Below are 26,407 nucleotides of genomic sequence, written 5' to 3'. Positions count from 1 at the left end.
TGGCCTAGTTCTCCTTTTGCTTTGGGCCAGCAATGGGTGAGCCTCCATAGGTAGGCAGGAAGGTAGCTGGTCTTTTGAACAGAACCAAGCAGATCACAAAATGTCTGTCAAATGAACATGTCGGCCTCAAGCTTCCCACTCTGATGGGGCTCAGTGCTGAGCTCTGATTTGCTCTAGTTAAAAAAAAAATCCCCCTAATTTCACTGTCAAGATTTTGAGAAGCATTCTCATGGTTTTAAAGAGATTATTGCATAATTTGTTCATGTTTAAAGAATTATATTGTTAAATAAATTTAGCTCTCCAGATTCTAAATGACAAAAACAAGTGAAGTTACATCATTTGAATTATGAAGTGATAATGTCTTCCAATTCTGCCCCAATCAAAAGTGTAACAGTTTAAAGCTTATAATAATCATGTTCAAACATATTCAGATTATAATTACTTTTCTTCTGATAATGATAGCCCGTCTGATTGGATGATTACCTATTTGACTTTGATAAGTCTCAGAGGTCAAAAAAGGGATAATTGCAGACATCTGTTTTCTATGGAAAATATAATCTCAGAAAATAGTGTTTAAAGTGACATCTGCAAATATGTGTTTTAGAAAGAAACTGGCTGCACGTTTAGAATCATAGGGAAAAGAAGCAATTCCTAAGCTACTCTGTATCACTCTGTCTTTGTAAATAGAAGAACAAGTTTAACGTACTAGTATTCATGTATGCGTAAGTAATTACAAGCAGGCATGATTATATTTTGTACAGGTAGAATTAGAAATGGAAATAGACTGTGAGAAAGGAATTTGAAGGAATCTATGATAGAAAATGACACAGAGGCTTTTTCCCTTTACTTTTGCTTAATTCAGTCTAGACATACATAGGTGTAACCATTTTCCTGGTTGGTTTTTATTTTGAAATTGGAGCTGGAAGATCTTGTGCCCTTGATTTCTCCTTGTAGGTGAACTTCTCCACTCGTGAGATGGCTCTTAGTGGAGAAAGAGGCTCCCTCCTGGCTGCCATGATTCTTTCTGTACAGGAGGGGCCAGTTCCTCTCTCTGCAGGTGCATCAACATCCCAGTCCCCTGAAGGAGATGCCAAGAACCCCTCCCGCCCTCCCTCCAGCCAGCAGCTGCATTCTGCAGTAAAAATGGAGAACTTTTAAAAATGTTCCCTTCCACACATAGTAAAACTCCCTTGGTTTTAATTCATTAACTCAGAGTCTTTTTTAATTCATGAAAGACCTGGGTTATCACTTTTTCCAGATTAAGTTTCTTAAAATATAACTTTCACCAAGCATTTTCCTTTTCAAAAGGCTTCAGTGGCTCTCCAGTGTCTATAGAAGGAATTCCAAACTTCTCAGCAATTCTTGATCCTTCATCATCTGACCTTAGCGGGACTTTAGTTCCCTGACCAGGGATCGAACCCGCACCCCCTGCGGTGGGAGTGCAGAGCCTTAACCACTGGACCTCCAGGGAAGTTGCTTTATACAATTTTAAAGGTTATTTTCCATTTATAGTTACTACAAAATATTGACTATATTCCCCGTGTTGTGCAATAAATCTTTGAGCCTTACTTACACACAATAGTTTGTACCTCCCACTCCACTGCCCCTGTATTCCCCCTGCCACTGGTAACCGCTAGTTTGTTCTCTAGATTGGTGAGTCTGCTTCTTTTATGTTATATTCACTAGTTTGTTGTATTTTTTAGATTACACATGTGAGTGATATCATATAGTATTTATCTTCTCTGTCTGACTTATTTCACTTAGCATAATGCCCTCCAAGTCCATCCATGTTGCTGCAAATGGCAAATTTTCATTCTTTTTTACGGCAGAGTAATATTCCACATATTACAATGTACAACTATAATACATATAAGTACCTATTAAAATTTGACCCAAGTCTACCTTAAATCCTATCTTTTCAATAAGCTCTTCGTCTGAACACGTAGGGGTGATGACCCTGCTAAGAGGGCTCTTTCTCTCCTTTGAACTATTACAGTATTTATTAGCTAGAGTCTAGACCACCATTTGCATGAAACATACCACATGCTGCCTTGTGTCATGGTTGTGTCTGCAGCCACAGTTAGCTGTATGCTGCTATGGAGTGCATGCCCAGGCCTTCGTCCCAGCTCTGTAACAGCCTTTACCAAATTGTGTTGTAGCTTACTGTGTCTGTTTTCCCCAAAAAAGAGTAAGTTCCTTGAGGCCAGACTCCGTATCTCATCCATCTTTGCATCCCAAGTGCCAACCACAGTGCCTGACAAATAATGTTTAGCAAGCAGTCATTGAGTATTTCAGGGAAATTAGATTATAATTTCCTGGGAATTATAATTCCCTGGGAAACAGTGAAGGAGCCACAGAATTTCAGACAAGGGATGGACCATGACATTTTCTCACAGTGCCTAGCAAAGTTCTGAGCAGATATAAGTACTCAATACTTACTGATTGATTGATGCTTAAACTTTTTCAGAAGAGGAATAAATCACATATATTAGGGGCGGTGGCCAACTTATCTCAATTTTCTCCTAACTGTCCCAGTTTTAAAACAAAAACTTCTGTGTCCGGGAGTTACCCTGGGTCCCTGGCAAAACAGAATGGTCAGTCCATCTAGAGTTCTCATGCACATACCAACAATATAAATGCTAATATTATTCTCCCTCCTAGTTAAAGGTTTTTAAGGACCTCTTTTGCAATCTTCACTTGAGTTTCTGTATTTTTTTTTGCAAGTCTATATGATTTTATTAGAACTTGACCTGTACTTTGCTTATATAGCATTATTTTACCAATTTTTCAACCTAATCTCATTGACTTGATTGTTGATAAGCAGTAGAACTATTCTCACATTTAGCTGATGAAGTGATGCAGAAAGTTTTAAAATTTGGATATTAAATTTTAAACATCACAAAAGATGTTTAAATATCAGAAAAGAAATAAGGATTTTTGACAGTATGGTGACCTCATGAAATCTACAGGCTCCCTTCTTTTTTTTTTTAATTTTAATTTATTTATTTTTTATACAGCAGGTTCTTATTAGTCATCCATTTTATCCACCTCAGTGTGTACATGTCAATCCCAATCTCCCAATTCATCCCACCACCACCCCTCCCGCCACTTTCCCCCCTTGGTGTCCATACGTTTGTTCTCTACATCTGTGTCTCTATTTCTGCCCTGCAAACCGGTTCATCTGTACCATTTTTCTAGGTTCCACATATATGCGTTAATATGTGATATTTGTTTTTCTCACTTGAGTTTCTGTATTTTTGAAAGTAACTTTTAAAAAAGTTTCTTGAAGATTAGTGTAAAATCCAGGACAAATTTTATAATTTTAAACTCTAAAAATGTATTGTTATCCCCCTAGTTTAAGTTTGTAAGATATGGAAAGGCAACGAGGAGACTTCCTTTCTCAGAGTGGGCTTTCTCTTTTAGGAGCTTAAAGAGACAGAGCTCAACACAGACTCCAGCCTGTGACTTTTTTTTTTTTTTTTTTTTTTTGCGGTACGCAGGCCTCTCACTATTGTGGCCTCTCCCGTTTCGGAGCACAGGCTCTGGACGCGAAGGCTCAGCGGCCATGGCTCAGGGACCCAGCCGCTCCGCGGCATGTGGGATCCTCCCGGGCTGGGGCACGAACCCGTGTCCCCTGCCTCGGCAGGCGGACTTTCTACCACTGCGCCACCAGGGAAGCCCCAACCTGTGATTTTTTGACCACTCAGTAATTGGTGCTCCTTCACCTTCCAGTGGAGCCCACACCCCTCCAGGCTGCAAGCCCCTCCCACTGGGGGGAGGCAGCTGCTGTGAGTCACCAAGTCCCTTTTGTGTAAGACCAGCCTCCTTGGATCCTCTCGGAAATCTTTTATTAAATCTAAGAATTTTCATATTCTCCACACTGTTCCATTTTTATTCCATTCCACATCCATTGTTATTGAGGGAATATTTACTTGCTATTGAAGGGAATCTTATGGGATGTACAGTCAATAATTTCATCAAGGAATAACTTATCTTTGCACTTTTGGTGAAAGGGAGGGGAATAGTTTCACTCAAAGAGCTTATGAGCTTTTGAAGAATATTTACAAAGAGATATTTTTAGACAAAGAGATTATTATTTTCCCATTTTAGTAGAAAAGCAGCATAAAAACATACAGGGGCTGAAACAAAACAAAACAGTAGAGACATATCCAGAGGATGTGATGGCCATTGATTTCTATATTAGTCACTTAAATTTCCACAGGGGATTTGTGTTTATTTCTAGTGAAAGTCTCAAATCATTATCCTGGATGTAACTTACATGACTGAGATTTGTTGGCTCTCGAAGGAGAGGAAGAAGGTAAAACAAACACAAAAACGTACTACAGGGCTTCCCTGGTGGCACAGTGGTTGGGAGTCTGCCTGTCGATGCAGGGGACACGGGTTCGTGCCCCGGTCCGGGAGGATCCCGCATGATGCGGAGCGGCTGGGCCCGTGAGCCATGGCCGCTGAGCCTGAGCGTCCGGAGCCTGTGTTCCGCGACGGGAGGGGCCACAGCAGTGAGAGGCCGACGTACCGCAAAAAAAAAAAAAAAAATTTACCACGAAACTTTTTATTTTGTCAAAGGTGACAAAACTTCTAGCAAAAGCAAATTTTTACTATAGTGGATTCTGGAACTTTGGCACACTTGCAATTCATACCATTTACGTAATTTTGTGGTTTCATTTTTTGCCTTTTTTGAGATATCTATGTGAACTACATCTGGCTGCCTAAGGATGTGATTCCCTTTTATGCCAGGAAATTAACTTCCGGCTAACAACCATCTCCACTCCCTGACATAACTCTGGTCCTAATTGGTCCTCATTTCGTACCTAGGCAACTGTAATATTTTCCCTGCATTCACTCTGCAACCCACCCCATCTGTTTGTCACAATACACAGAGTCAGTGTTCAGTTTGTGTATATAAGCATATCATCCTCCCCTCTCTCCCCATTCTCTGCTTAAATCCTTCCTTGGGTATGAAGTACTCTGAGGTTGAAGACCAAGTTCCTTAACATGGTCCTCAAGATCCTTTGCAATTTGGCTCCACTATTTTTCTGTCTCATCATGTACCGCTCTCCCCCTATCTCTCTGCACTTCAGTGAAGCCTTCATCCAGTTCCTCACACTGGCCATGCTTCCTCTCACCACAGGGCCTTTGCACACACTGTTGCTTCTACCTGGAACATTATCTCTCTCCCATTCTCCACTTGGTTAAATCCTTTTATACCTCTGAGTGCAGCTCAAGCACATGTCCTTAGGAAAGCCTTCCCAGGAACTCTTATTTAGGTCAGATTCCTTTGGGATATGTTCCCTGAAGTCCATGTTCCTTCCCTTAAGCAAACTAGTGTTGAGTACATAATTACACACTCATTTTTGTGATAAAGTAACCTCTATCACCAACTATATGGACCATGAAAGCAGGGACCTTGTTTTTGCTTGACATTCCATCCCCAGTGCTCAACAAAGTGATTGGCACATGGCAGCTGCTGGTCAACTGCTTGGAATTCCTTGGAAGGATTTGCTTTAAAGACTATCCTTGTATACCTGACACACTAAGTAAAGCAAGTACTGGACTTGGAAATATCAGAGGAAAATTCTAGCTCTGATTCTATTCTTCTGGATTGCTAGAAGATATAATTCATTTGCCTTGCTTTCATGCCTATAACATCAGAATAAAAATTCCTGCTGCCACTGGGCTCATCACATCGAAAGTGCCATTTTCCAATGAGTCAGTATCTCTGCATATTGTATTAGCTCAAACTTTAGACGCTGGTTTGGCTGCTGTAACAAAGAGTCCTAAAAGTACAGAGCTTAAACAAGATAGAAGCCTATTTCTCTCCCAAAGAAAAACCCAGGTAAGCATTCCAGGGCTGGTGTGTTGGCACAATGGTGTCAGCCACCCAGCCTTCTTTTTTTAGGCCGTGACACTCAAGGCTTGTGGGATCTTAGCTCACTGACCAGGGGTTGAACCTGGGCCACAGAAGTGACAGCGCCAAGTCCTAACCACTGGACCACCGGGGAAATTCCCCCAACCCCAGGCTTCTTACATCTTCTTACTCTGTCATCTCAATTTATAGCTTCCATCCTGAAGTACACGATGGAGGCTCCAGCTTCCCCCATCACAGCCACATTCTAAAAAATGGAGAAAATGGAAGGGGGGCTCTTCTTTCTTCCTTTTAGGGACATGAACTGAAGGTTGCACATACCACTTCCAATTTCACTCCCTTGCCAAGAGCTGAATGATATGGTCACACCAAATGCAAGGTACATTGTATTGTGAAATTTTACATAGCGTTGTGTTTTTCCCATTAGACCTTGGGTTTGTTGAGGCTAAGAATATTATCTTGTCCTTCTTTGTGTCCCTCCTTAGTGCCTAAATGAGAGCCTGCCATATAACAGTCCCTCAGTAATTGCTTATTTAATTAGTGAAATAAGTCAGACTTGATGTGGGTCCAGAATAGCTGAATGTTGGGATGGCAGACGTTCGCCAAATACCAGTGCTTTTATACACTCTTACAAAGAGCGTATTCAAGCTTTCTGGCTTGCTCATACATCAACTTTTATAATTCATCTTGAAGATGAATCAGGGTTGTTTCAACTGGTGTTTAAGCCTACATATCGGCTTCATAGAACTCATTTTTCTGGGGAGACGGTCCATGAGATTTTCAAACTGGATGTAACCTGAGGGTTTGAGAACCCCTGGTGTGAATGTGGGATTTGAGGGGTCCCAATGCATCTGCTGGAATTCAGAACCAATTGAGAAATAAGGCAAAAGACTAAGGCAGATGGAGGCCAAACTTTTCACCTGTATTACTACAAAAGCTGATATTTAAGAATGTGGCATAGTTATTTACAATAGCCAAAACATGGAAGCAACCTAAATGTCCATCGACAGATGAATGGATAAAGAAGATGTGGTACATATGTACAACGGAACACTACTCGGCCATAAAAAAGAACAAAATAATGCCCATTTGTGGCAATATGGGTGGACCTAGAGATTATCATACTAAGTGAAGTAAGTTAGACGGAGAAAGGCAAATATCATATGATATCACTTATATGTGGAATCTAAAAAAATGATACAAATGAACTTATTACAAGGCAGAAACAGACTCAATAACATAGAAAACAAACTTATGGTTACCAAACGGGAAAGGGGGGGAAGGTTAAATTAGGAGTTTGGAATTGGCAGATACACACTACTGTATAAAAAATAGATAAACAGCAAGGACCTACTGTATAGCACAGGAAACTATATTCAGTACCTTGTAATAACCTACAACAGAAAAGAATCTGAAAAATTACATATTACATGTATAGTATACGAGTCACTTTACCGTACACCTGAAAACTAGCACGACATTGTAAATCAACTATACTTCAATTAAAAAAAAAGAATGTGGAGTATCTGTTTTGGAAGACAAGTGGTCTTACCAATACTGAACACTAGACTTAAGCAAACTTACTCTACAGCCCTGTACCTGAGCAGACCATCTTTTCCCCTCCCTACCAAGTGAGCACCTTCCCTGAAAGAGGCAAGCAGAACAGGCTTCCAGTGGACAACTTATTCCCAAGAAAGACAGAGGAGGAAGAGGCCAGGTGGAACAATCTCTTCCAAAAGTCCCCATCCTATTAAGTCACCCTTTCTTCCCGGGGTAAGGAGTGGGGGGGAGGCCAGGGGCTCTATGATAACTACTCTCCTTCCATGGGTATGGGGAAGAAGCGTTCTCCCATATCAACCATGGTTGAAAAACTATTTCTGGTCATGAGTCCCTCTTTCTTCACGGGTTAAATGAACCGGTTAGACTAGGTAGGCTCCAAAGCCCTTCCCAGCCCCCAAAATATGTGAAACAATTGCAACTATATATTCATGGCTTCAATTTTTGGTGATTTGGGTTATGTGGGAAGCTTCCACAGACAGTGATGTATTTCCCGCCTTTTAGCCCCAGTCTTTGTCACTTGGATTCCAGAGAACTTACCTCTACCTTGCAAGTCCCTCACCCAGCTACAGGGCTGGGGAGAGGGTGGTTCTCCTTTATCTCCAGGTTATTGGACCACTTAAGGCACAGGGAATATGAGGAACTTTGTTTGAACACTCCCCCTGCTCCCCTAATCAGCTTACTTAGGAAAAGCAGAAGAAATGGGAATGGGGAGAGTTGGAAATGAAGCCCCTTGAGCCAATGGAGAGTCTGGGAAATTGGGGGTCTTGGCATCTTGGTCTCTGACCTTGATTATCCCACTTTATAGCTGAACAATGCATTTTCCTATTTCAGGTGCTCTCTAGAATGAATCCCTTGCAAGTGGTAAGGAAATTGAGTGTCCTATATGCATGTAAATAGCATCCTTAATCATCATCAACCAATGCGCTACACTTTCCTTGTAATGTTTCAAGAAAGCAACCCAGGCCTTTAGAGGGATTTTCCTTGATTCTGTAAAGACTTGAGCAACATTGAAGCTCTGTAATAATACCAAGCTACTTTTGCATTTATTCTAGTCTTAGATTTGAACATTATAATATTAGTTGTTTAAATTTTCATAGATTCCAAGGTTCAGAAGAGTCCTGGGGAAGTCATTTAAATTCATCCCCCTGAAGGTCTCTAGGTAGGTCTGCAACTTGGCTAACAAAGACAAATCGTTTTCTGTCTAATCGGAAAGGTCTCCAGGGGAAACATTCTGTAACCAACCACAGTAATCACAAGTTAATAACGTGAGTGTGTCCCCACTTTAAGAAAGCCTGACTTGTGAGTCTTAGAAGGCAGGATAATTTATTGAGATGCTAACCTGTGCTTTGTTTTCCTTAATTTGCCTCCCCTCCCTCTGCCTCACCTCATCCCTTCCCTATGAAGGTGGCCAGCCCTCCTTCCCTTCTCTGGGAGGTGATAGGATTTATTTGTGCTGTGTTCTTATTGCTTTAGTAGACAGAGGCACAGGGAAATGGAGTGCATGTGCCCGTGTGCTAACTCTAAAGTCAGAATCCTTTTATTTTTAATTTAAAAAAACTTTTTTGTTGGAGTATAGTTGCTTTACAATGTGGTGTTAGTTTCTACTGTACAGCAAAGTGAATCAGCTATACGTATACATGTATACATATATCCCCTCTTTTTTGGATTTCCTTCCCAGTTAGGTCACCAAAGAGCATTGAGTTGAGTTCCCTGTTCTATACAGTAGGTTCTCATTAGTTATCTGTTTTATACATCGTAGCAATGGTGTGTATATGTCAATCCCCATCTCCCAATTCATCCCACCACCACCCTTTCCCTCTTGGTGTCCATACGTTTGTTCTCTATGTCTGTGTCTTTATTTCTGCTTTGCAAAAAATATAAAAAATAAATAAATAAAGTCAGAAGCCAACTCCTCAAGGAACTGTGGAAGGATACAGGCTCCTTAGAGGGCCCAGCACTGCCCTGGGAGACAGGAGCCGGAGCTACGTGTTCTTAGAAATGGTCTTTATCTCTTTGACCTCTGTTTGATCATCTGTAAAATGAAAGGTTGATTTAGTGACATTTAGGTACCACCCCGCTTTTGATTCTGTGGGATTATCCATCTCTTTAGCTCTGACTCCCCAGGACAGCTGTGGAGAATTTGCTCAAAGGCTTTGGTGTAGGGTGGCCAGCTTGAGCAAAGGAAAAAGGATACGCAATACTTGGAACAAACTTATACTAAAAATTATTTGTTGTTTATCTGAAGTTCGCATTTAACTAGGCATCCTATATTTTATCTGATAATCCTATCTGGGGGCACCTGTGTTATGGGAGGCGGGAGGCCGAGGGTGGAAGAATTTGGCTTCTGTTCACGCCCGTCGAGACTGCACCCACTGTTAAGGAAGCAGACTTGTCTATTTCCTTTCCCAGTAAGTATATGCCCTATTTTATTTTTAAGCTTAGAGAATGGGCATCTTGGAATGAAAACTCTGCCAGGACACTTTTCTTAAAATTTTTAAAATAAATATTTAACAGGAAAAATAAAAATGGAGTCTACCCACTTTATTCAAGGTCAAAAATTCTAAACTTGGGCTTCCCTGGTGGCGCAGTGGTTGAGAGTCCGCCTGCCGATGCAGGGGATGCGGGTTCGTGCCCTGGTCTGGGAAGATCCCACATGCCGAGGAGCAGCTGGGCCCGTGAGCCATGGCTGCTGGGCCTGCGCGTCCGGAGCCTGTGCTCCGCAACAGGAGAGGCCACAACAGTGAGAGGCCCACATACAGCAAACAACAACAACAAAAAAAAATTCTAAACTTTATAGAAATTAGAGACCAGAACAATGAATCCTACAACAAGGAGAAACCAGCTATTCAACTGATCAAAATGATAGAAGTTCTTCTATATCAGCTCTCCCAGGAAGGACGTAACAGGTATTATCAGCGGGAGTTATATTTTTCTACTGTCCTCAAAGTTTCTATGACACAGGAAAGCAAATGGAGTCAAGGTTCCCATCACCTTTTCTATAACACTATAGGCTTTTTTTTTTTTAATAAATGTCCCCTTGAACTTTACATTCCTTATTTTGGAATTGCATTTAATATCACTCTATGATTTAAGGAGATCATCTGCAAATCAAGCCAATCTGATGACACAAGTTGGGCTCCCTGTGATTTCTTGACACAAAACAGGTCAGGATCTACAACTGAACATGGAAAGAAAAACGATTTATATTTTGTCCAATTAGTGCATATATGACCTTTGTGTAAAAGGAACATGGCCTTGGGTGAAAGGACTCTCACTGATTTATCCCATTTTTAATCCAAGTAAGGTACCAACACATGTAGGATGCAGTAACTCACAGTCTCAAGATTGAATGCTGTTAAAATTTGCAACAAATTTAGTGTCAAATATGTCTTCACCCATAACAAGGAGGTCATTCTATTAGTGAGTAGGTCTGGGCTCCAAATTGGAAGTTCACTGTCCAGTTTTAATACTTCAGTGGAATCTAAGGCTTTGTGAGTGTGAATGACTGATTCAGTGCTGTCAGCGCATCTGTGTTTGAATTGAGATTAACATAAGGATGACGTGCAAGAAATAGGCACCCTTTAAGGATGAGTGAGTGTGTGTGTGTGTGTGTGTGTGTGCAAGAGAGAAAGAATCTGAGAGACTGAGTGAAAGCAATTCATTTATCAATGCTCAATTTTCCTCAATGTTAACCTGACTGCTCTCTCCTTTCGTACTTTATGATCTAGAAATAGGTTTGCTTTGAGTGGTAGCAAGTGCCAAAAATCCATCTATTACTCTGAATTTGTTGTGTCAAGAGATCTTTCTTGCCTTGCATTTATAGGAAGGGTAAGTGGAAAGCATTCTGGGGTCATGAGAGAATACCAGTGTGATTCGGCTGGGAAATACAGGGAGGGGCGTGGCCTGCATTCTGGCCCTGCTTCTGAAGTGCATTTGAAATAACTTAACCTGCTCAAGCGTTTTCTGAGGGGCAGGATTGTCCTGCAGAATAGATAAAATGGTCCAACTTCAAGTAGGTAGACAACTGTTTCAAAGAAAAAATTGGGGATGATTAGCCTTGGCAGTGTTCTGATGCTAAGCAGGGGTGGAGAGTCTAGTGCAGGGCTGAGCCCGGAGAGCACGGGCTGGGTTGAAGGGGAGAATCGCATCAGACGTGACGTTGCTTAATCAAGGTTAAAGCCTTAGCCTGTAACCAGGGTGAGCAAGAGCCAGTGAATATGACAACAGAATTGCTATTTATCTCTCTCTAAAAAGGAAGGACTAGGAAAGGTGGGAGGAAGGAGGGGGGGACAAGCTTGGACTCTCTGTAGGTTATTTCTGAATAATGGAAATATTTTAAATTCTTGTTGTAATTAATCAAATCTTTGTTCTTTCAGAGAACAAAATTAAACTAAACAAAACTAAACTGCATCATTAATGGCTTACTGTAAAAGTACAATCATGCAAATTTCACCTAGTCTCCTATTCATTCCAGGTGAAAACTCTAATGATAATAGTGAACATCCTGAATTTTTCCCGGGGGCCAGACATCACGCTCAGAGCTTTGCACACATTATTCTCCTCACACCACAGATGAGGAAACTGAGGCTTAGACGATCCAAGCGAATCGCCACATCTCAAAGTTTGTACACGGTGTAAACGGGATTTGAATCTCCGAGGTCTAACTCTACAAGTTACTGTTCATAGCCATTACATTATACTTCTTCTCCTGCCCCTGTGCAACAGACACATCCTTGCAATCAGGAGCAGGTTTTCTTAAGGAACCAAAGGAGAGAAGAGCCAATTTAGCTGATAGGAGGAAAATTCTTTGTTCTTCAAATAAACAGGTCTTTGAAGATCCCAGGTGGCTGAACGGAATAAACGGAGAGAGTGAGCTTATCTGATGCGGGGCCTGGTTTCCTGCCCTAGCGGATCAGCAGTGGGCCAGGGGCCAGTCCCTTGAAGACACAGACTGAGGACAGAGCCCGCAGGAAAGGAGCTCTTGGTCATTGCATTCTTAGTTGAGGTTGTGAGAAGCTGGGGCATTTGTAGGTGTCTCTAGATTTTAATGTTTGTCTTTGGGCAGATTGGGGATGCCAAGAGACATAATATGGAAATAGGGCTATTCCAAATTTCTGGAAAAATTTGATGAGAATGCAGTATTCCCCTTGTAACAAAGGTTAGGTAGGGAAAAAACCCTCTTCCTTTTTCCAGTGGACCCAGATAACGCTGAGCACTGACTACCATGTGGTGGGCCCATCTGTAAGGGGAAAGGGCCAGACAGACCTGGCTTCCCACCCATGCGCTTCCACGCAGGCAGGCCCCTTAAGCCCCCAGACGCAATTTCCTTATTGATTCCGCGGGATGAGAATGCTGACCTTGCTGGGTTGCCGTGAGCATCGGAGATCATGTAAGATTGTACCTGGCACAGAGTAGGTACTTGATAAATGGTAGTTACCACAGGTGCAAAGTTTTTACTGGGTGGGTAGGAGAAGGCTAAACCAAGAGAGGAAAACATTTTAAAAGGCTGAAAAAAAAAAAAAAAAAGAGGGAGGGATGGGACCATGGCATCTGGTCCGTGAGCCCTGCTGCCGGCCCTCCCTAACTCTGTCCTTTCAACAAGCCATGTGTAGCTTGCGATGGATGAGACCCGGTGTCTGCAAAGACAAACCCGAGCCAGGAGGTGATGTCACATGGAATTACAGCCCGCATCTCCCTCTAATGAGCCAGCCTGCTCGTTAAGGACGCACTGATGTCAGGGGCCCAGATGGGGTGGTGCGTGCAGTTGTGCCCCTCGCCCCCTCACATGCAGGCGGGTGGTTGGAGCACACGAGCATGACTGCCAATATCACGGCTGGTTAGTTCCCGGCCCAGCACTGGGCGGGGCGGTGTGATGTATGCAGGAGGAGGTTGTCAAGGACGACCATGGGAGTCATGCAGCCTTCACGCTACCTGGGAAATGGACTCTTGCCAGCCAAGAATGCTCTCGAGAGTTCTCTGAGTGCTCTGGGAGTGAGAGTGGCTGGTCCCTCAAAGGGCTTGCCGCTCAGCTGGAAGACCACACACATATGCCAATACACACATGCACTCTGCACACATGGCACACGTATGCATGCCACACCTACATATCATGCGTCACACGTGTGTACACACACCACACACACCTAACACACACACCCTGTACGTATACCACACACATGTATACAATCACATGTACACAATCACATGCATACCTACCACAGACAGGCCACAGACACATATACACACATATCACACAAATTTACATGTGCCACGTGTACCACACATCACACATGTTTATATACCACATGCACCAGACTCATGGACACACCACACTACACATACCACATGCATGCAGCACACACACATATCCATATATATCACACGTATACACACATCAACCCCACAGTCCTCACGCATCTATACCACACAGACACTGCACATGTACACAAACTGCCCCGCATCATACCCCCAACATGTACACATTTGTGCTACTCCCCACAATTCCCTACATACTACATACACACCACAATACATATCACACATATACACGTGCATATATACTCCATATCACACAAACACACACTCCACACTCACAGTACAGACTTGAATACACGTGCACACACCACAGAAACACCCCCCACAAAATGCCCAGATGTATTCACACCACACACATGAAAACAGATTTCCACACACTACACATATACCCACACACTATACCCACACACCATGCATACATGTCTCACACATGTACAGAGATCCTCCCACACCCCACATCACATGCATATTCACATACAAACATGAACACATATGCATCATCCAATCCACCCAAACATCACTCACACAGTACCACACATGTGTAAATACATACATAACACATCCAGCCGTACACAGCACACACATTCAAACAACTCCACTCCACATACACACACAACACAAAATACACATGCCGCATACCACGCAGTAGAAGAATTAGGGTGAGGGTCCCCAGAAACCAACTCTTAACTTAGATTTCTCTTATTTAGTCATAACTTTCTACCACTTTGGTTAAGTTGGGGAGAAGTTAAAGAAGACCCTTAAAGGTCCAAAGAACCTAAAAATAGAGACAGCTGTAACTAGAGCCTAAAACCCACACTGGCCAGTGTGGTAACGGCCATGGCTTCCAAAGCACCACGTAATGCTGAGGCTGGCCGTCTCAGACACATATTCCAGATGTGTCAGGCCAGGTCACCCCGCTTGCAATGCCCATCTCCCTCCAACTTGCAAGTGCCTCTTTCCATCTATGAGTAGGAAAATAAGGCAGTGTCAATACCAAGGAAAGGTATCGAGGAGGCGGCAGTGACCTGCCAAACAAGTCTCAGTTTACCTCCCATGGAAGCCCTTGATGCCACCATGAAGACTAAGCGATCCCTGATTTAAGATATTATTGCTTCCGTGTGGGCTTAAGCATAAAATTTCCCTGCCCGTGTGAATGCAATTCTCTGTTTAATACCCAATTATCCTGCCCATTGCCAGGCAGGAACTTGGACCCTGGGGAGTTCATCTGGGTGCATGTTAATTGCCTGACCAACTGAATGAATTCTCTTGTTCAAAAACTTGGAAGAAATGACTCCAAATTCTAAAAGCAGGGAATTTTAGTGGCTATGTTCTGTTTCTGGGGCTAGTGGAGACTTTATTAAGGGTCACTCTCATTTCTAGACCCACATCTGACCACTGGGTTTGTGGTTCTAAGTTCATGGAATTTCAAAGTTAGAAGGGACCATACATATCATCCCAATGCAAACCCCGCCCATGATGTGAAAAGTTGGCGAGACTCTGATGTGGATGTACAGGCCTCGTGATGTCATCCATGTCAACTCTGCTGTCACATTTGCCTCCCTTTCTGCTGTTCTGGACACAGCTAGAAGTAGCTCCTGGACCACGTTCTGGCTCTTACAGTTATTTGTTGTCCAGGGTTTTCTGTGTCCAAATGGCTGGGCCCTGTGACGTGAGAGCTTGAGAGCTTCCATACTGTGCATAAATGTAGTTATTATAATAAATCTTAAGTCAAATCCCATACTAACTTCCCCTAGCCAGCCCACATACTCCCATCTCACCATGCAATCAGCTGGCATATGGCTTAGGAAATATCAGCCACATACCAGTAAAAACAAGGCACAGTTAGGAAGCATATCTGCTGTCAAGAAACCATGCAATTAATTTCAAAGTAAAAAAGAATTGGATTATCTGTGCCGTGGCTTTCTTCATTAGCACAGGTTATTGGGAGAGTTTAGTAGTATAATTCCTTCCTACTTGAAGAAAGTGCTTATAATGTAATGATGGGGATCCCTCCCCTTGACATTTATCCCAGGTGGAAGTTTGTAGGCGCTCATGTCTGGTACCTTTAGTTGACAGGTAAGGAGCAAAGTACTAGAAAAAAGTAACCTTGGTGGCCTAGACCATGCAAAAAACATCGCTGAAGCACTAACAATCACCGCTCACCACGACCCCATGTGAACACGACATCTGCCACTCACAGCCACGCTGGGGTTGAAGTCACACAGACGCTGCTCTCCAGGAGTCAGTGGTCAGAGTCAGGCTGGCCAAGTGCTATCTGGCAGCGGAGTTAACAGAATCAAGCCATGCAGGAAGTAAACTGCAGGCAAGGGCTGGGAGTCAGCAAGAACAGCACGGAGGGGAGGCGATCCCCAAGATGAAAAGGGACACGGCCCTGTCCTCCACGTTGTCCTGCCTGCTGGCTGGGCTTGGCTCAAACTGGGGTCAGAAGACCGCCCGCAGGGAAATCACCTGAGGAGCTTACAAAGATGAAGATTCCCAGGTCCCTGCCACAGATCTGTTTAATCAGCATCTTTAGGATCCAGGCCCAGGAATATATATATATATTTTAACAAGTTCTCTGGGTGATTCTTAATACAATGAAATTCCAGACTCGCTGCTCTGGGCACATTGGGCAAACTCTGGCAGGGGACGTCCACCTGCCTATTAGGTGCGAATCCGCATGTGATGGCGGCAGGCTCCTCGTGGTGGGAGAGGGGCATGTCTTCACAAGCCCCACTGGCCCCCATAGTCACCAGGATCAAATCCAAAATGGGTGTTAATGAGCATGTTCTTTTTGAGAAATGCCGTTTCAAAATCCCAAGCAGGCGATGGGCAATCTCTTAAGGCCGAATATAAGCAAAAATTTATTTCCTCAGAACTGGGAAGGGTGGAGCGGCTGTCTTTTCTAGCTGCATGTGCTGAATTAGAACCTTGCAAAGCAAACGCAGTTCCCCGGGGGCCCTGCGCATGATTTATTTCCGGATTTAATGAATGGCCACGTGCCTGGGTTAGTGGAAAATAACCCGCAGACCGGCTCATCCCTGAAGTGCAGTGGAAAAGCCTCTCTCGCTGAGGCCACTGAAGGATGCTGACCCATTTCCACAGCCTAATCTCCCCGCAAAGCAGGTGACACAGCGGTGGACCAGGTACACAGGCTGCCGCCTTTGCCTCTGAGAACACAGTTTCTCCACATCCTACGAAATGTCTATCGATCGGAGCGTGTAGCAGATGTCAACAGTGATTGTCGGAAGGGACGCTACTCAATATCACAAGGTCACGATGAGGAAAAAACCTCATAATTCACTATCCTGGTACACAAAGCACCGGGCATTGCTTTCTTCCTTCTTAATAGTATCTTTCCGTGGCTGCCCAGCGACTCTCTCTCCCTGTCACTGGCCTTGCCGTGGGATTTAGGTCTTACATTCGCTGTTATTTACCTGTTTCTCCCCTGGCTTAACTTTTCAGATTCATGTCACAGCCAACACCTGCTTTATATGCTCTGGCCCTGCCGCAGCTTCGTCACACAAAAGGCTGATTTAACTCCTCAAGAGAAAGCCGTTCTTTTATCAGCCCTGGGACTTTTCTGAATCGTCTTTTCTGCCTGTTCGGAGCACCATCTCTATACTGAAATAATGTTTATCTGTGCTTAATTGATTTAATAGGCACCTGCCTTGCAGATGTCCTGTCGGGCTTAATGAATTCATTAGTCTGTAAGGTTCTGTGACATTCAAGGAGGGAATGACGTCTGGTGGGCGCTGCTGCCCTAGCCCACACAGCACTCAGAGACAAATCACACAAAGCGCCCCACCTCCCCCTCCTTTCCCCCAATCCCCCCCCCACTTCAGGAAGGGCAGCCACCTTGATGGGAAGCAGGACAATTTTTAACAACACAGAATTATCTCCATCCATATGGCTGCTCCTACCCCAAATTACGACGTAGGCAAAATTCATATCCAGAGGTACCACTCTCTTATTCTTTTTGCATATATTCGCCCCTTGATTCATTCATTCTCTCCTGTCCTCCCATGTCTGTCCCTCCTTTCTCCCCATCCCTCACCCTCTGTCTCCCTCCTTCTCTAGGGAACGTTCCTTGCTTGCACCCTGATGTCAGAGAACCATCGGATAAACTGATTCACATTGAGGAATAAGCGACTAATAAGGTTAACATCCCTCAACAGCATGCATCTTTTAAGAGGAAAATCTTAAATCAAAGGGCAAAACAGATGATAATGGTGGAAATTCACACACCAGCACAGAGGTCAGGGAAAGTGGGGTTTTCATTGTTCTGAAGTCACAGTACTAGTTAACATCCTTCTGCCTTTTCACTAAGGTTAATAGAAGCCCCTGTTTCTTGGATCACACCTAACAGGTATCAATTTCATTCCATATATTCAGGAGGGTCAGAGATGCAATTCTTTGCTTTCCTTTTTTCTTTTTGAGCCTCCATTCCTCTGAGGATTGCAGAAATTGAATTTCAATTAATTTGGCTTCTCTGCTCCCAGCGTTCCCTGGGTTGCATCTAAATTTTGGAGCCTTCCATAGTGCCAGGTATTGGGAGGGGACATCTGGTCCTCAGGATCATTCTCCATCCATGCTGGCCTCCCCCGAGGTGTCTAACTTGCCATCTGGTCTTCAGTTATTGGTTCACCAGGGGGCTGCTGAGTCATCCCTTGTTCCTGACCACGGGACACCTTCACATCCAGCTCTCTCTCAGCTCTTTCCAGGACCTCTTTGGCAGGTAGGTGTTAACTGCTTCTGCCACCCAAGTCTGGGCCTCAGAAGAGGCTGTCCAAAACCTTGCCCCATTTCTTTGCCACTCACATGATTCCGAGCAGTGCCCCACACCACGGAGGGGTATGAGAATAGCTTTATCTCGTGGGATCACGTTGATTCCCGGGCTTTAGTTGGGAACCTGGATGCAGGTCCCTTCCTTCTCTAGGCAGAACCAACCAAGGTGTGTTAGGAGGGCGTCTGTCTTTCCTCCTCAATCCTGCATGTCTGGACCCTGGAATGTTTCTCAGGGACCCACCAGCCTTTAAGTGCTTGGAGCTTTCTTCCGACTCCCTCCTCCCCATGGCTAATTAGTTACTCCTCTTTTCTCTAATTTTTGCTGTGTCATCCTTTTCTTGAGGTCAAAAATGCAAAATGACTGAAAAGAGGGACGATCCAAGGGATGCAAGTAAAACGTGGACAAAGAAGGATTTTATTCTAAACTATTCAGCAAACTATAAAATGCTGTGCTAGCCATTGGGAGGGTCATAAAGTATTACAGAGCATAGGTCTATCTGCAAGAAGCCTACACAAATAAATGTAATGCTAAATACCAATTCAGGAGTCAAATGAATTGATAAGGAAAAAAGAAGTCAGTTCGTAATTGCCCCCCCTCCTTTTCCTTTTTTTCATTTTTCCCTTTCAAGGAATTAGGACTCTTCAGCTGCCAGTGGACATTTCTTAAAGTTAGAAGCCAAATAGAATACGGGTCAGACTCTATATCAACAAAGATGACTATAGCTCAAATCTGTGATTAGACTCGAAATAACAAAGCTTTACCATGGAATTTACTTACTTCGAGCCGTACTGGATACAAATGAATTCTAAGACTAAAGGATTTGAACAGCCCCCTTTAGAATTGTAATGTCATTTGCCTCTTTAAAGATCTATGAGTTTGGAGCCTTTATTGCTAATACTTTAAAAATTTAGAGCAGCAGCCACACAATTTGGGGACTGGAGTGAAAGGAGATGGTTGTATTAGTTAGGGTAAGTAAGCCTAGCTCTTATAACAACCCCAAAGTCTCTGTGCCTGAACACAGTGAAGGTTACTTTTCACCCCCCTTTGCAGTCCATTGTTCCCCAGAGTCATCTGGGGACCTAACCTCTGCCTTTAATGAGTGGCTCCCAAGTTCACCCTGGGTGTCGACACTGAGCCAACTAATGGGGTTGAGAGAGCGCGCAAGTCATGCCAGATGTCCTATGGGCCTGCCTCAGAGGTAATGACGTCACTTCTGCACATCTTTCACTGGCCAGAACTGTCACATGGCTCCATCTAATCAAAGAAGGCTGGGAAATGTCATCTAGCTGTGGACCCAGGAGAGAAAGGCAACAGGTTTGGTGAGCACGTCGCAGCTTCTCTGCCATATTCGTAAGCAAAATTCTCTGACGGCACAAGGCTCCCAGTGACTAATGCTTTGTTAGCAAAGAACCAGAATTGTTTCATACATGAAGAGAGCTGGAGTGTCAGAGCAGCATGATGCTTCCGTGTGACCTCCCTTCCTTCTTCCCGCTCCCCCTTCCTCATCTCAGTCCGCCCTCCTTGGGAGGATAGGCAGGCAAGGCTAGAGCCTGCATCTTTACATTTGCTGGTACCTTATAGGTTTCTTTAGAAAGCAGAGGCACTAGCAGTCAGAGCCCAGCATCTCCTGCAGATGTTCCTCAGTGCCTGACCCCAGATCAGAAAGCACAGCATATGAATCATCAGCGCTAATGAATGTCGGCCTCATCACTGGATGTTGGCAGAAACTCAGAATAGCCCTGGAGAGAAAGCCGGGTAGCTATGCTGGGCAAGAGGGACCTAAAACCTACTGAGCATGTGGATGGAAGCCAGCCTGTGTCAGGAGGGTTCTCATGGGAGGTATTTTGGTCTTTCTTGTGCTGTTCAAGCCAAGCTCAGACTCCGTAAAGCACTCATTTTGCTGATTGAAAGGGAATCGTTCTGAGGCAGAAAATGTCAACAGCACGAGTAGGAATTCTGCTTTTGCTCTTTAGCATCTAAGTGGCTCTAAGGAAATGGATTAACTTGGTGTTTTCAGATGAAATAGTCTTCAGCTCCTGTCCTAAAACACATCATGTGTACAGGCAAGGCAGCCTTCTTCTGGAACGAGCCACCGCCTCAGGACAGAGGGCTGGCACCTCCCTAATGGCAGTGACATTCTGATCAATAGATCAAGCTTGAGGAGCTGGCTAGCTTGGGCAGCCATCTTCTTACATTACACACGCCTCAAAAAACCGGGGCCTGAGGAAAGGGACATTTGCCACTATGAGCTAAGCTTACAAAAAAGCAGAGAGGCTATTTAGTTCATGGTCCAGGGAGAAAGGCAGTCATCACCCTAGAGTGGACACTGCGGACGGAAAATGGTGGAGAACTAACCTGGGCTTTTCTCCCAGCTTCAAGATGGGGGCATATTTGAAGCTGTAGGTGAGGAGAATGCATATATCTGATGGGGAACTTACAGCAGACAGGACTCTGTTGTTCTTTCCTCCATACTTCTAGTAAGTTCTAAAAGAGTAAGGTTTTGAATGTTCCTCCCTAGGGTCTTTTAGCTAAAAAAAAATTCATCTTCAATTCATCTCTGCAGAATCAGGACGGATAGAGTATACAAAATTTGAAAGTATCTTCCTTCTGATACTTCTGTACTCGTGGGCTTCACAAATATTCAGTCCAGCGAACTCTTTGGTGCTACATACAATCTCATAACCCTTTTGTTTACTACTGAGGGTCAAGCTCTTAATCATAGCTTTCCTCAGGGATGGCAATTGTACCGGCTGTTCATGCTAAGCCTCTCCTAGAACTCTGTCACCAACACCGTTTTCTACTGGAGTGAGGTCAGGGTCCTGAGGGCTTTTTTTCTGGTAGGATGGATCCTTGACCAATCCTGCCTAGCTAAGAAAATAAAATGAGAGCCTGGGTCTCAGTTGTGAAGTTACAGACAGTTACAGTTGAACGTTGATAAATGCAAAGTACACATTTTCCCATAACAGTCAACCTGCCGTGGAATTACATAATCACTCTTTTCCTGAGAATTTATGTTTCTGTAAAGAATCCTAACTGTCAAAAGCACATGGAACATGCTTTTGATTTCTCTAGTCATGGATTGGATCAGCCGGGTTTTGTTTTTTGGGTTTTTTTTTTTTTCAGATTACAAAACTAGAGACAAGGTTCCGTAACCACAGAAGGTCAAGGGGTTCTTTGTCATTTTGTTTTTTTCATTCTTTCTGTCATGCCCTCATCAATAACTTATTGTTAGAGATTTGCTATGGTCCTGGGGGTAAGTTATACAGGAGAGGAGAACCTAGTTGACAAAAGGTATTAAAGAGATATGGTGCTTTGAGATTCTTGCCTTTAAAGAATTCGAGGAATTGAGGGAATAATCAGGAATCATGGATTTGATTTCTGGCATGGGCCCTGAACCAATCAATGTAAGACCATGCAGAGTCAGTCACCTATCTAAAGGTTTTCATTTCCCTATTCATATGAAAAATCCTTAGATGAAATGCACTAAAAATAAGCCAGATAGTATTTCTAGTCCTGAAGTCATCCTAACTGGTCTCTCCAGAATGGATATCGTCCTCAATGATAATCAGGTGATTTGCTAAGATTAGAAGGGGAAATAAATCAGCTAAGTAATGCTTATGTCATTCACAAGAAACCAAAGTGAATATCAAGAGACATTATCAAGGTAGGTGTTCCTATACATGTATAGTGTTGGAAGCCAGTAATGAAAGTAGATTGTAGATGCAGTTAACCACTAGAACACTTAAATGTGTCCTTATTTGACTGTGCAATCACATAGCCAAATATATTCAAGGGCGGTTTCCTTTATAAGAAAAAGAAAGTAAATGAAATGCTCAAAGATGACATTAGCTCACTTTTATGTTTGAAAACTTAATTGCACCCAAGTGAGAAAATACAAAATTAAAGTTCTCACTGCAACAATTGAGCCTTACAGCACCTTGCAACAAGGAGAGATTTTGCCACACATGTTGGAACTCAGTGTGATGTGGGCACTAAAACCTGGACTGGGGAACTGCCTGCAAATCTATTATTGCACCTTTCCTAGAGCTTGAAGGAAAGCTTTCTTTAGAGATTATGCAAAGAGCCTTTATCTTGAGAGTTACACCCAGGAGTGCATCTTGGATTCCACCGATTGCAGGGGGTGACAGAAAGAAATTACCGTTTACTGATTGCCCTACTCCTGGCTAGACGTGTGTATGAATTTTACCTAAAAATAATTTTGTCTTTCTCTGTCCCCTACACCTTGTCTACCAAGACAACCCCACTGATTCAGAAAGATGAGACAAAGCCTGTGTGAGTGTGTGGAAGTGAAGCCTCAGGCCCCATGGTCCTGCCACCAACCTTGTTAGGTTATTGGAGCCCATGAAGGACTAGAAAGGCAATTTCCAGTGCCATAGTTGGGGTCCTGATCTGGTTCTTTCCTTTGCAGCCTCCTGGAGTCTTGAGGATGTCTGGGATAGCTTCTCCACACTCAAACCAGCCCAGAAGAGCCCAGGTTCCTCTCCTCTTTCTCCAGGACTGTCTCCTGAGCTCCTGAGCTGGGGCTATGGACCAACACCTTGGACTCTTATGTCTTTGTGAAACACCTACAAGAATCCGGAGAAGAGGAAGTAGAACTCAGTCTAGTGAAAGTGTTCAGAGATTTTTCACCTAAATTGCTCTTAATTCCTTTCCACTCTCCTCTAGGGCACACTTTAGGGGTAGAAGCGATAAAGAAGACAAACATGGCCTATGCCACCTCCACCGCCTGCTTGTAGATCATTCACTCATTTATTCAACAAATGCTAATTGAAAGTCTGCTATCGTGTTGTGCTAGTCTCTTTGGGATATTCCAAGATGATCGAACATGGTCCATTCCTTAAACTCATTGTGTAGTTTGAGAGATGACACATGCACAAACATCCGTAACATCAGCGTGAATGTGATGAGTGCAGTGGGAGAGACCCAAGTACCATGGGGGTTTGGGTTCCAGCGGAGGCTTCAGGGAGGGAAAGACGTGAGCTGGGCCTTGAAAGGGAAGAGCGTGATGCTCTGGCATGGCGAACCACAAGATGTCAGCGCCACTGATAGGATGACAGTAGATAAAGAGCGAAAACAGGGATTCATTTTTGGCGGAGGGCGATGGACAGTAAGGTAGCAGGTAGGAGGTGGGGAGAGAGAGGGAGATAATGCAACTGACTCCAGACATGTTGAGTGTGAAATTCCATTTGGACCTCCCAGTGGAGCTTTCCAGCAGACAAAAAGAGCAGAGCCTTGAGAAAGTTCAGACTTGGGATCATACGTGCACACAGAGGCCTGTTGAGCTATTGGATGTTGCCTAGAAACTGGAGCTAAGCAATTAACACTCTAAGCAACAGATACTAATGTCTTCATTACTTGCAGGCAGGCCCTATACCAACACGCAGGGAGAAATTCAGCTTTCTGTCTGTGGAGCTTCTGGAAAACTTAGAAACATGGGGAGACTCTTTGCTAGATCAGTGCAGTAAGGTTGGTCTTGGTAAGTGGCTACTGTTGGGGGCATTTTGGTGCAGTGATTCCTGTGACTAAAAACTGACTTGTCTCTTTAATCGAAAAAAAAAAAAAAAGTGCTGCACTTTCCTCCTCATTTAGAGCTGTTTTGAGGTTGATGTCATGAGTACTCCCTTTTTTTCCCTCTTGATATCTGGTAGACCCTGTCTTCTCAGAATGATGTAGACATGCGTTCAAGCCCTTCTGTGATTTGACCGGTGCTGTACTATTATAAGCATTATTGATCACACAATCCATTAGGGCACCATTCACCATAAATAATTTATCTCTTCAGGCATGAGCTTGTCTCTGCCACAGATGCCATCAGCAAGAATCCCCTTCAGGAGGTCTGTGTTGGGGGAAAAAACAAACACACAAACAAACAAAAAACCAACAACTGCATTGCAAATGTAGTGTGAACACACAAGGCCCAGGGAGGGTTAAAAATAATGACTGAGCAAACCTCATGCCTGGAGACTGCATTCTACTGGGGGTGATCTGTCAGATAAAGAACAGATCTGAGGTTTTTCAGACCAGTGTTGCTCCCACAGAAAGCATGCCGTCCTGACAAATAGATATAAGCCTATCTTCCTAGCTGAGGGAAGCCGTTTAGGCAGTATATCAATATTTGCTGAATACACTAGAGCAGTGCTAGATGTTATAATTGCCGGGACTGGGTAGGAGGGGTAGGAAAGGAGGGGTAGGAAAGGGGAGCAAAAGAAATAGTAGACATGCTCGCATTGCTGTACAGACCTTAGAATTCTATTGGTCAAATAGGAAAGTATGTATGATTAAAACTCTAAGATCTCTGGCAAAAACCAACAAGAGAGTGCAAGAGCATTGGAGCTCAGATTGCACCTATAACTTGCTAAGGCCATACACCCATAACGGAATGCTCAGGTTTTAGGCTTTAAGTAGGGCTGCAAAGGAGGAAGAGTCATACAGACAGAGAGGTGAGTAGGAAAGATACTGTCGTAGGGGAGGAGGATGGGTATGCAAAAGTCTGCAGTTGGGAGCTCACGAATCATGGGTACCAGCAAACAGATGTCAGCAGGGGCAAAGATTTCACAGTGTAAAGCCAGAGAGTGACAAGTCAGGATGCTGGCAGGGGGCTGCTGGGTTATGGCCTTCCTACACAACATTGGAGTCAGAGGGGCCTGTCGTAGGGTAGACAAGACCTGGGGGAAAATCTTCATCGTTTTTCCCTTTTGGGTCCTTATTTCTTGAGCTTCCCAAGCCTTCCCTGCTACTGTAGGTCTTGCTGAGAAAAAATTATCATTAGGCTTCCTTATAATATGTTTATATATAACCCTTTGAATAAGCCAGAGTTGAGACAAGAAAACAGAGCTCAAGTCACATAGTTCAATAAAGGGAATGAACAGGGAACCTAGATACAAATAGACGGAAGAGCTGAAGAGCTAATAGGAGATGGTGAGGCAGAGACGCATAACAGCTAGAGCTGGAGGTATCAAGGAAGAAGAGCCTGGACTGTCCAGAGGACACTGGAGCCATGGCCTGGTGAGAGCTTGGACCACAAGGAAACACGGATACCGCGAGAGATGCCGCCCAGGCAGAGAGAGAGGGATGGAAATACCCCAACTTCTCCCCTTCCTGTTAGGGCCTCCCTTTGGCCTCACCTGAATGGAAGCCACTTGGTAGGGAAACCTAGGAAATGCCGTTTGTACATTTGTAGGTATCTGTAGGGAAAGTGTGGGAAATGACTGGCATTCCCTTCTTCAGTATCTGTAGATGACTCTCAAAGAAAAGCAATGCCTGTCTCTTGCAAGTGGATTTATAATTGGTGGAATCAGGCATCAAGGGAGGCACTATCTGCGGGCAAGATGTTCTTAGTGACTCTGCAATTAACACTACTCAGTCCACTGCCTGTCCTACTGCAGAGTAGCTGAAATCAGAATCGTTGCGTAGGTCTCTCCCAAGGGGTCTGAGATTCCTTCCACCATGACTGCCCTAAGGTTTGCTCTGGAGTGTCTGACCCAGGAAGGAAAGGGCTGCAGGCTCAGTGAAAGCAGAGTAGGAACTGATCAAAGTCTGTGGTTTCTGCTTCTCTGACTCAATCCCAGAGGCAAAGTCTGTGGTCCAGAAGTGTCTGCAGTCTCTCTTTCCTTGAAAAGCTCCTCTGCTGTCATTTCTGAGCCTCTCTTGCTCCTCAGAGACCTCACACACCCCAGAGGAGCACTCCTGACCTGTCTGAGTCTCTTAGGCCTGATGTGAGTAACAGATTAAACCATATAAAATTTCTGCCAAGCATTCCAAGGCCCTATGGACACTCCCGGACACTAGGCCTCCCATAGAAATCCTGTCCCCAAGGAGATGTTACTTAGTAACCTGTA

The sequence above is a fragment of the Leucopleurus acutus genome (assembly GCF_964270905.1).
Source record: "Leucopleurus acutus genome assembly, chromosome: 4".
Taxonomy (NCBI): Eukaryota; Metazoa; Chordata; class Mammalia; order Artiodactyla; family Delphinidae; genus Leucopleurus; species Leucopleurus acutus.
The sequence above is the reverse complement of the archived record's forward strand: the minus strand, read 5'-3'. Positions refer to the sequence as shown.